Source organism: Lynx canadensis, chromosome C1 (assembly GCF_007474595.2).
Source record: "Lynx canadensis isolate LIC74 chromosome C1, mLynCan4.pri.v2, whole genome shotgun sequence".
In the NCBI taxonomy this organism is placed as follows: domain Eukaryota; kingdom Metazoa; phylum Chordata; class Mammalia; order Carnivora; family Felidae; genus Lynx; species Lynx canadensis.
The window spans coordinates 56,747,799-56,759,334 of NC_044310.1; positions in this window are offsets into that span (position 1 = coordinate 56,747,799).

Below are 11,536 nucleotides of genomic sequence, written 5' to 3' on the forward strand. Positions count from 1 at the left end.
TTAAATGGTAGCTAATATTCATTGTATAACTACATTATAAGTTTTTTATTCATTGTCTTGTAGATAGTTGTGTGGATTGTTTACAACTTTGTCTATTATGAATGAACCTGCTATGAGCATTCTTACACAAGTGATTTTGTTGATACATGTATTCATTTCTCTTGGATAAATACTTAGGAATAGAATTTCTGAGTCATAGTGTAGTTGCATGTAATTTTTCCCAAAATGATTGTGTTGCTTTATATTTACATCAGTAATGTTTGAGATACCTGGGTCCTGTAGATCCTCATATTTCATGTTTTCAGTCTTTATATATACACATAAAAGTCTTACATATATATATATATATATATTCATATATATACACATTTTATATATACACATAAAAAGTCTTACATATATATATATATATATATATATATATTCTCCTTATTTAATTGTTTGAGTATAGCTGCCACACAATGCTACATTTGTTTCAGGTGTTCAACATAGTGATTCTGCAAGTTTATATGTTATACTGTGCTTACCACAAGTGTAGCTACCATCTGTCACCTTATAACACTATTACAATATCATTGATGATATTCCTTTTGTGGTGCCTTTTATTCCTGTGGCTTATTCATTCCACAACTGGCAGCTTGTATATCCCACTCTCTTTCACACAGTTTGCTCATACCCTCACACCTCTCCCCTCTGGCAAGCACTAGTTTGTTCTCTGTATTTATAGGTCTAATTCTGCTTTGTTTGTTTATTATTATTATTTATTATTATTATTTAGATTCCACATATGAGTGAAATCATATGGTATTTGTCTTTCTCTGTGTAACTTATATCTCTTAGCACACATATCCTTTGGGACCATCCATGTTGTTGCAAAAGGCATAATCTCATTTTTCGTGGCTGTGTAATGTTTCTTTCTATCTGTCTGCCTATCTATCTATCTATCTATCTATCTATCTAGATATCACCTCTTCCTTATCCATTCATGTATCAACGGACATTTAAGTTGACTATTGTAAATAATGCTGCAATAAACATAGAGGTGCATATATCTTTTAAAATTAGTGTTTTGTTTTTTTAGGTAAATGCCTAGAAGTGGAGTAATTGGATCATATGATATTTCTATTTTAATATTTGGAGGAACCTCCATACTGTTCTCTAAGATGACTTCACTAATTTACATTCCCACCAACAGTGTATGAGGGTTCCTTTTTCTCCATATTCTTTCCAACACTTGTTACTTCTTGTTATTTCTTGTGCTTTTACCCATTCTGACAGGTATAAGATGATATCTTATTGTGGTTTTGATTTGTATCTTCCTGATGATTAGTGATATTGAGCATATTTTCATGTGTCTGTTGGCCATCTGTATGTCTTTCTTTGGAAAAATGTCTATTCAGGTCCTCTGCTCATTTTTAATTGGATTTTTTATTTAGTTTTTATGTTTTTATTATTTTTTTAATTATAATCCCAACGTAGTTAACAAATAGTGCTAGGTTAGTTTCCAGTGTACATTATAGTGATCCAGCAGTTCCATACATTACTCATTGCTCATCAAGACAAGTGCACTAGTAATCCCTTTCACTTATTTCACCCCTTCCCCACCCACCTCCCTTCTGGTAACCATTGGTTTGTTATCTATAGTTAAGAGTCTGTTTTTGGCTTCTCTCTCTCTTCTCCCTGTCTCTCATTTTTTCCTTTTCTCATTTGTTTTGTTCTTAGATTCTACATATGAGTGAGATCACAGGGTATTTGCATTTCTCTGACTTATTTCACTTAGCGCCTACCCAAGGTTCATCCATATTGTTGCAAATGGCAATATTTCATTCTTTTTATGGGTGAATAATATTGCTTTGAATATATATACCACATCTTCTTTATCCATTCATCTATTGATGGACACTTGGGCTGCGTCCGTAGTCTGGCTATTGTTAGTAATGTTGCAATAAACATAGGGGTTCGTGGATCCCTTTGATTTAGGTTATTTATTTATTTATTTATTTAGTACATACCCCATAGTGTGATTCCTGGGCCATAGGGTAGTTCTATTTTTAATTTTCTGAGAAATCTCCATATTGTTTTCCACAATGGCTGTACCAATTTAGCATCCAATACTATTATCTAATATATGCTCCATACTCAAATTTTTGTAATTATACCGATATTATCCTTTATAGAAGTATTTTTTACCAGTACAAGATCCATTACAAGATGAAGCACTATATTAAATTGTCAGTCTTTAATCTCCTTTAATCTGGTAAATATGTTCAGCCTTCTTTGTTTTATAACATTGACATTTTTGAAGAATAGAGGCCCAATGTTTTTTAGAATGTCTCTCAATTTTGGCTTGTCTGATGTCTTCTCAGGCATTTTTCCTTGTCATCATTTTGTGGTTTCATTTCTATTTTGGCTTTGCCTAAAATCCCAAGCTAAGTAGTTCTATGTAGTTCAGGTTCAGCTCTAATTGGCCAGTACACTAAGTCCTGTACAGCTATAATTTGCTAAAAGCTGTACCTGCATCCTTCCCTGTATGTAAACAATATTTACCTGAACAGTGTAGCAAATGTTAGTGACCTACTGAGGTTAAAATCCTGTATATCTACTAAGCCTGAGGCTTAATTCTACATATTCAGGCTCTTTGAGTTTAAAACTATCTGCATAATTATAAATAATCATCTCCTTAGCACCATATAAACTGCTACTAACAGGCAAAATTAAAAAAAAAAAACAGCAAGTAGGTGGATTATGCTTGCTAATGTGCCACAGAAGTCTAAAGTCACGAAGTTAAGAGCTCTAATCTTTCTGTGTTACCTATATTTCCAAATTTAATCATTTATACCTATTTCTCAAGGATCCCAGCCCACATATAAACAGTACCTATCTGGTGAGGTCTCAATATGTGGTTGCTACACTGAATTGGATTGCACTGGATTAGATTGATGTTTGAGAGTTTGGGCCTAAAACAAGATGTCCTTTTGCAGAGAAAGAACATAATTGTCTTCCAATGTGGTAAAAATTTACCTCCCTTTTTTAAATAGATAATTCACCTACATAGAAAAAGTCAAATTTTATATTTCAGCAAGACTTAACCACAAGTTCAGCTAACCAAAAAATTGAACATCCTTAAGTGATAGGCTGAGCACTCCTTAAATGATAGGCTGAGTCTCAAGGGCACACATCAGACCCTGAAATTTGACATCCGTAAAAAAGAATAGCAGGCATAGAGAGTACAGATGTGTTGTTGTTGCTGTTGACAGAAAAAGACCCTGAAGCATTGGAAAAGAGAAATGGAAATAATGAACAAATCAACCCAGAGAACAGGTGCTGACATGTGGCTTCATATCAGATGGAACACTTCCTTCACTTGTGTGACAAGGAAATTGAGGACAGAACACCCAGTAACACTTCACAAAAACAGAATCTCAAAAACGGAACACAGAAAGGCATAAAATGATAGATGAAGAGACTGTAAAAGGTAGCCTGATCAAATGATTTGGGAACTATTGTGGTTGAAGGCTGTGTAGTGCTTTACTCCTGGCCTCTGTTGTTGGCCTCTGGTGACTTCACCTCAGCTAGCTTTTGCACTGAATGAATGTTGTAATGTAGAGTTCTTTTTGGTAGACTAAAAAGGATCTTTCAGTTTAAATGTGGTTTTGAAGAGGTCTGGATTTCTAACCATGAAAAAAGGGAAAAACTAGGACCAGGAAACCCATTTTAGCATCATAAGGCAGCATTTTCTGATCCACAGAATTTTCCAGAAAGGATATTAGCCAGCAGTTCTCAAAGTTTGACCTAGGTGTTTCTGGAAGTTCCTGAGACCCTTTAAGGAAGACTTTAACTTCAGTTTTCTAAAATGTTATTTGCTTTTTTTTCACTCTTATTGTCTTGTAAGCAAACGGTGGAATTTTCCAGAGTCTACTTGAAGTGTGATGACATTCTTACTTTGATAGCTAATGGGATGTGTACTTATGTATTTAGGATTTTCTAATGTAGTAGATTTAGGGTATAAATATATACTTTTTCAGTGATTAACTTAGTTTATTCTCAGTGATTTTACTTTGCTATCACTGGCTATCTACAGTTATATGTTCCATAATCTCACTAGCCCTATGTTCATCTAAAATATCATTATTCCTAAATTTCCAGAGTAAACTGTAATATTTTATCAGAAAAAAGGTAAGTTTTAGAATTACAAAATAATGTTTTTATTTAGTTTATTACATTGGTTAGAGAGCTTATAGAAGATAAAATTACTCTTATAGCAGTGGCACCAAGCTCTCTTAGTAATTTTTCACTATAATACACTTAAAGTTTTTAAAAATGTCAATTTCATTTAACAATGTTTTTAATGACACAGTAAAAACTTACCAGCTTTATTAAATATTTACCTTTGAGTAATATTGTAAATGACAAAATAGGAAGTACATATAAGCAATTCTGTATCCTGAAGTACAATGGTTGCCTCAAGGAAAGGCACTTGTGTACTTGTTTGAGTAATGAGCTAACTGCCTTTATTTATTTTTATTTATTTATTTATTTATTTATTTATTTTTAAGGGAATGGCAGACAGACCAATTATGGTTATTTAGACATAGGTATTTGGCAGGCATTTTCTCAAAAATGAAAAATGTGAGCCTGTCACTTTAAGGAAAATAACTTCCAGTATTTGTTGCCAATGATAAAAATTTGATCTTTGTAGTAAAAAATAGAACTTCGGCAAACTTCTGTTTACCAGTGTGAGTTTGAGCTTTATAATACTTAAAAAACTTTACTGCTGAGCTCAGTGATATTAACAAATGTGATCTATTGATGGTATTATATAATGAAATGTGTTCACATATAGAAGATATAAATAAATCACGGAACTGATATTTCCTAAATGATCCATGCATGATGTTACAAAATTACATGTGAATAAAAGATTGATTCAGACTACAGATAGGCTAATGGAATTTAATGGAACAGAAATCACTGACACAGCTTCAGATTTCTCATGTAAATAACTGAAAAAACTACGACTTGTAGTAGCAAATAAGAATATTTATAATTATCTAAAAATGTTATCGAAATATTGCTACTTCAAACTCAGGTCTTTGTGGGGCTGGATTTTCTTCATCTGCTTCAACTAAAACCACATTGTAATTGATTGGATGCCAAAGCCAGTGTGAAAATCTAACTTTATTAAGTTAGCAAACTTTATTAAGTCAAAGAATTCTGCAAAAAATTTATATAATACCATTTTTTTCACTAATTTCTTGTTTTATTTTGGAAAGTTATTATTGATGTGATTAAGTAATGGTTTATTTTTATTTTTTATTTATTTTTTAATCTTTATTTTTGAGAGAGAGAGCATACATGTGTGGGAAGAGTAGAGAGAGAGAGAGAGCATACATGTGTGGGAAGGGTAGAGAGAGAGGGAGACAGAGTTTCTGAAGCAGGCTCTGTGCTGACAGCAGAGAGCCTAATGCGGGGCTCAGACTCACAAACCATGAGATCATGGCCTGAGCGGAAGTCAGATGCTTAAATGACTGAGCCACCCAGGTGCCCCTTTATTATTTTAAATTGAATTAATATTTACTATTAACCTCCAATATAGTAAATGTAGGTAGATATTACCAAAATAAAAGCATGTTAGGGTCCTCAATAATTTTTTATAGTATAAAGGGATAATGAGACCCAAACATTGAGAAGAGCTAACATGAGCTATTTTTCATTAAGATAATAACAAAATTATTAGGTAATTTTAATGGTTAGGTTTAATTGTTCTAGGTATCAGTGGTTAGGTTTAATTGTTCTAGGTATCAGTGTATGAGGGGGAAAAAAAGAACATACATTTAACATGCAGTAAAGAAAATATATTGAAAGACATCTGACTTTATTCTTGTACCACCAATATGAATTACATATTACTGTATAAAATTTGAGTTCCTTCAATATGCCAAGTACTTTATGTACATAATTTATAATTTTTACAAAATCTCTGTAAAGTATCCCCATTTCAAAGATGAGGAAGTCGAGATCTAATGCAGTAAAGTGATACGCTCATGAGTACATGGCTACTTATTGACAAAGCCATAAATCAAACAGGTCTGTCAGTTTCTAAAGTTCAGATTGCCAATATATAAAACTTGTACTTTATGTGAAATGCTTAAGTGGAAGTTTGATGACCCATTAGGGGAGATGCTATGTAAAATTTTATGAGGGCACCTGGGTAGTTCAGTCTGTTGAGTGACTCTTGATTTCACCTCAGGTCATGATTCCAGGGTCATGGGATGGAGCCCCACATCAGGCTTTGCACTGACGTGGAGCCTGCTTAAGATTCTTTCTCTCCCTCTGCCCCTCTCCTGTGCTTACCCTTTCTTTCTCTATATAAAAATAAAATAAATAAAATAAAAGAAAATGAAATAAAATATAAAATAAATTATTTATGTATTAAAGATTATTGGACTAATTAGCATTTAGGTATTATTCCAAACCAGAGATGTTATGACTCAAAGATCCATATTCTGTTAATATGGTGGTTAACTCAGGAAAGAGTTGCAGTTTGAGTCCAAGGCTAGTCTGCTGGAAAACTAAGAGAGCCAATGTTGCTGATAAAAATCTAAAAGTAGCCTGCTGGAGAATTTTTCTTGGTCAGGAGAGGTCAGTTTTTTGTTCTATTAGGCTTTTGACTGATTAGATGAAGCCCAACCACATTATGGAGAGCAATCTGCTTTGCTTTAAGTTTACCAATTTAAATGTAAATCTCATCCAAAACACTGTCACAGAAACATTCAGAATAATGTTTGACCAAACATCTGGGCAAGATGGCCCAACCAAACTGACACAAAATTAACCATCACAGCTAGATTGGGGTTCATTAAATTTCTGTATTTTTTTCCTGATTTTCATTTCATTGATTTATTTTCTTTTCCTTATTACTTTTCCTTCTTTTTGTTACAGATTTTATTTTCTGGTTCCTTAAGGTAAAAGGGCAACTATTGATTTTAAATCTTTCTTCTTTTATATTACTAACAGTTAAAATTATACATTTCCCTCTAAGAATTATTTGTATCCTATAAATTTTGATGTTATATTCTCATTTTCCTTCAATTCAAAATATGTTCTTATTTCTCTTGAAAATTCCTCTTGGCCTTAATGTAATTCCAAGTATTTAAGGATTTTGTTCATATCTTTCTGTGGTTAATTAGTAGTTTGATTCCATTATGGCCAAAGAACAAACTTTGTATGACCTCAATTCTTTAAATTATTAAGATTTCTTTTATGACCCAGGATATGGCCTATCTGATGATTGTCCCTTGTGCATTTGGAGGGAATGTGGATTCCACCATCATTATATAAAAAGTTCTGTAAATGTCAATAAGATCTAGTTGGTTGTTAGTGTTTCCCTTGTCAACTGTATCCATGCTAATTTTCTACCTACTTGTTTTATTAATTAGTGAAGGGGAATGTTGAAGTGTCACTATAATTATGAATTGGTCTATGTATCCTTTCAGTTCTATAAATTTTGCTTCATTTATTTTGAATCTGTTTTGAGGGACATATACATTTAGAGTTATATCCTGTTGGTGAACTAATGCGTTTATAATTGTGTGACACCTTTCTTTATTTTAGTAATTCTTACATCTGCTGAGATATAATTTTTTGATATTACTGTAGCTCCACCAACTTTCTTTAGATTTGGTTTTTTTTTTTTTCTTAAATTTTATTTTTGAGAGAGAGAAAGAGAGAGCAAGAGAACATGAGCAGGGGAAGGTCAGAGAGAGACGGAGAGAGAGAAACTCAGAGGGAGAATTCTGTCAGTGCAGAGCCTGATGTGGGGCTCGGTGCCACTAACCGTGAGATCATGACCTGAGCTAAAATCAAGAGTTGGACACTTAACCAACTAAGCCACCCAGGCACCCCTTGATTATTCTTTAAAAATTTTTTGTTTATTTATTTTTGGGAGACAGAGTGACAGAGGGGGGGAGGGGCAGAGAGAGAGGGAGACACAGAATCTGAAGCAGGCTCCAGGCTCTGAACCATCAGCACAACCCAACACGGGGCTTGAACCCATGAAGAACAGGATCATGACCTGGGCCAAAGTTGGACGCTCAATTGACTGAGCCTCCCAGGTGCCCCTTGATTAGTTTTTTAATTAGAGATTTGTTTCTTTTCTTGTGTTTTCATTTTAGCTTACCTATATCATTATATTTAAAGTGGCTTTCTTGAAAAGTTTTGCATTCATGTTCATCAGGGATATTGGCCTGCAATTTCTTTTTAGTGGGCCCCTGTCTGCTTTTGGAAACAAGGTAATGCTGGCTTCGTAGAATGAGTTTGGAAGTTTTCCTTCCATTTCTATTTTTTGGGACAGTTTGAGAAGAATAGGTCTTAACTCTTCTTTAAATGTCTGGTAGAATTCTCCTGGAAGCCATCTGGCCCAGAACTCTTGTTTGTTGGGAGATTTTGATTGCTAATTCAGTTTTTGTGCTGGTTGTGGGTCTGTTCAAATTTTCTATATCTCACTGTTTCAGTTTTGGTAGTTTGTGAGTTTCTAGGAATTTGTCCATATCTTCCAGATTGCCGGTTTGTAGGCATTTAATTTTTCAGAGTATACTCTTAGAAGTTTGTATTTGTGTGGTGTTGTTTGTGATATCTCCTCTTTCATTCATTATTTTATCTTTTTGAGTCCTTTCTCTTTTCTTTTTGATAAGTCTGGCTAGGGAGTTATAAATTTTGTTAATTATTTCAAAAAGCGAGCTCTTGGGGCGCATCTGGGTGGCTCAGTCAGTTAAGCATCCGCTTTCACTCAAGTCATAATCTTATGGTTTTGGGTTTGAGCCCCACATTGGGCTCTGTGCTGATAGCTCAGAGCCTGGAGACTGCTTCCGATTCTGTCTTTCCCTCTCTCTCTCTCCCTCCCCCACTTGCAGTCTGTCTCTCTCTCTCTCTCAAAAATAAATAAACATTAAATTTTTTTTTCAAAGAGCCAGCATTTAGTTTTGTTTCTTTGTTCTGTTTTTGTTATTGTTTGTTTGTTTCCATATCATTTATTTCTGCTCTAATCTTTATTATTTCCCTTCTTCTGCTGGATTTTGGCTTTATTTTCTACTCCATTTCTAGCTCCTTTAGGTGTAAGGTTAGGTTGTGTATTTGGGACCTTTCTTGATTCCTGAGATAAGCCTGAATTGCAATATACTTCCCTTTTAGTACTGTCTTTGCTGCATCCCAAAGGTTTTGGACTGTTGTGTTTTCATTTTCATTTTCTTCCATGTATCTTTTTATTTCTTCTTTAATTTTGTTGTTAACCCATTAATTCTTTAGTAGGATTTTCTTTAACCTCCATGTATTTGAGGGCTTTCCATTTTCTTTTCTTGTGGTTGACTTCAATTTTCATAGCATTGTGATCTGAAAATAAGCATGATATGGTCGCAAACTTTTGTACTGGTTGAGGCCTGATTTGTGACCCAGTATGTGATCTATTCTGGAGAATATTCCATGTGCACTCGAGAAGAATGTCTATTCTGCTGCTTGAAATGTTCTGAATATATCTGTTAAGTCCATGTGGTACAATGTGTCACTCAAAGCCATTATTTCCTTGTTAATTTTCTGCTTACGTGATCTGTCCATTGCTATAAGTGGTATGTTAAAATCCCCTACTATTATTGTCTTATTATTAATGAGTTTGTTTATGTTTGTGATTAATTGATTTATATATTTGGGTTCTTCTAAGTTGGGAGCATAAATATTTATAATTGTTAGCTCTTCTTGATGAACACACTCCTTAATTATGATATAATGCCCTTCTTTATCTCTTGTTACAGTCTTTGTTTTTAAAATCTAGTTTGTCTGATATAAGTATGGCTATTTCCTTTTGACCTCTATTAGCATGATAGATGGTTCTCCATCCCCTCACTTTCAATATACAGGTGTCTTTAGGTGTAAAATGAGTCTTTTGTAGGCAGCATATAGATGGATCTTGTTTTTTTCTTTTTTTTTTTTTTCCATTCTGATACCCTATGTCTTTTGATTGGAGCATTTAGTCCATTTATATTCAGAGTGATTATTGAAATATATGAATTTAGTTCCAATATATTGACTGTAGAGTTGGTGTTTCTGATGATATTCTCTGGTCATTTCTAATCTTTGTTCCTTTGGTCTTTTTTTTTTCCTCCACTCAAAGATTATCCCTTAAAATTTCTCGCAAGGTTGGTTTAATAGTCATGATTCCTTTAGTTTTGTTTGTTGGGGATATGCTTTATCTCTCGTATTCTGAATGAGAGCCTTGCTGGATAAAGAATTCTTGGCTACATATTTTTCTCATTCAGCACATTGGATATTTCATGCCACTCCATTCTGGCCTACCATGTTTCTGTGCACAGATCTATTGCAAACCTGATCTGTCTTCCCTTATAGATTAAGGACTAGCAAATAAAATTCAGCAGTATATTAAAAGAATTGTTCACCATGATGAAGCAGAATTTATTACTGGGCTTCAGGCTGGTTCAATATTTGCAAATCAGTCAATGTGATACATCACATTAATAAAAGAAAGGATAAGAACCATATGATCCTCTCAATTGATGCAGAAAAAGCATTTGACAAAATACAGCATTCATTGTTGATAAAAACCCTCAACATACCTCAACATCATAAAGGCCATATATGAAAGACCGACTGCTAATTCATCCTCAATGGGGAAAAACTGAGAGCCTTTTCCCTGTGGTCAGGGCCAAGATAAGGATGTCCACTGTCACCATTTCTATGTAACAGAGTACTAGAAGTCTTAGCCTGAGCACATCACAACAAAAGGAAATAAAAGTCATCCAAACTGGCAAGGAAAAGTCAAACTTTCACTATTTGCAGATGGCATGATATTCTATGTAGAAAACCCAAAAGACTCCACCAAAAATTGCTAGAACTAATGCATGAATTCAACAAAGTCACAGGATATAAAGTCAACATGTAGAAATCTGTTGCATTTCTATACACCAATAATGAAGCAGCAGAGAAAAAAATCAAGGAATCGATCCATTTGCAATTGCACCCAAACCAATAAGATACCTAGGAATAAACCCAACTAAAGAAGTAAAAGATCTGTACTCAGAAAACAATAGAATACTTACAAAAGAATTGAGAGAACACAAAAATGTGTCCTCTTTGTTTTTATGCATCTGAAAATGTCTTTATTTCACACTCAATCCTAAAGGATATTTTCTTTTGACATAGAATTAAGGGTTGACATTTTCTTTCAGCACTTGACAGATGTTTTATTTTCTTTTGCCTTCCATGATTTCAGATGAGGAATGCACTGTCATTTGAGTTGGTATTCCCCTATATGTTTTTTTCTTTGGTTGATTTCAAGATGTTTTCTTTGCCTTTGGTATTCACTAGTTTAATAATCATTATGTTTAAGTGTGAACTTCCTAGACTTTACTCTTTAAGGGTTTTTTAAATTGTCTTTAATCTCTAAGATTATTTCAGCCATTATTTCTTCAAATATTTTTGAAATATTCATTTTCCTAATGGAACTTCAATAATATAAATATTAGACTTT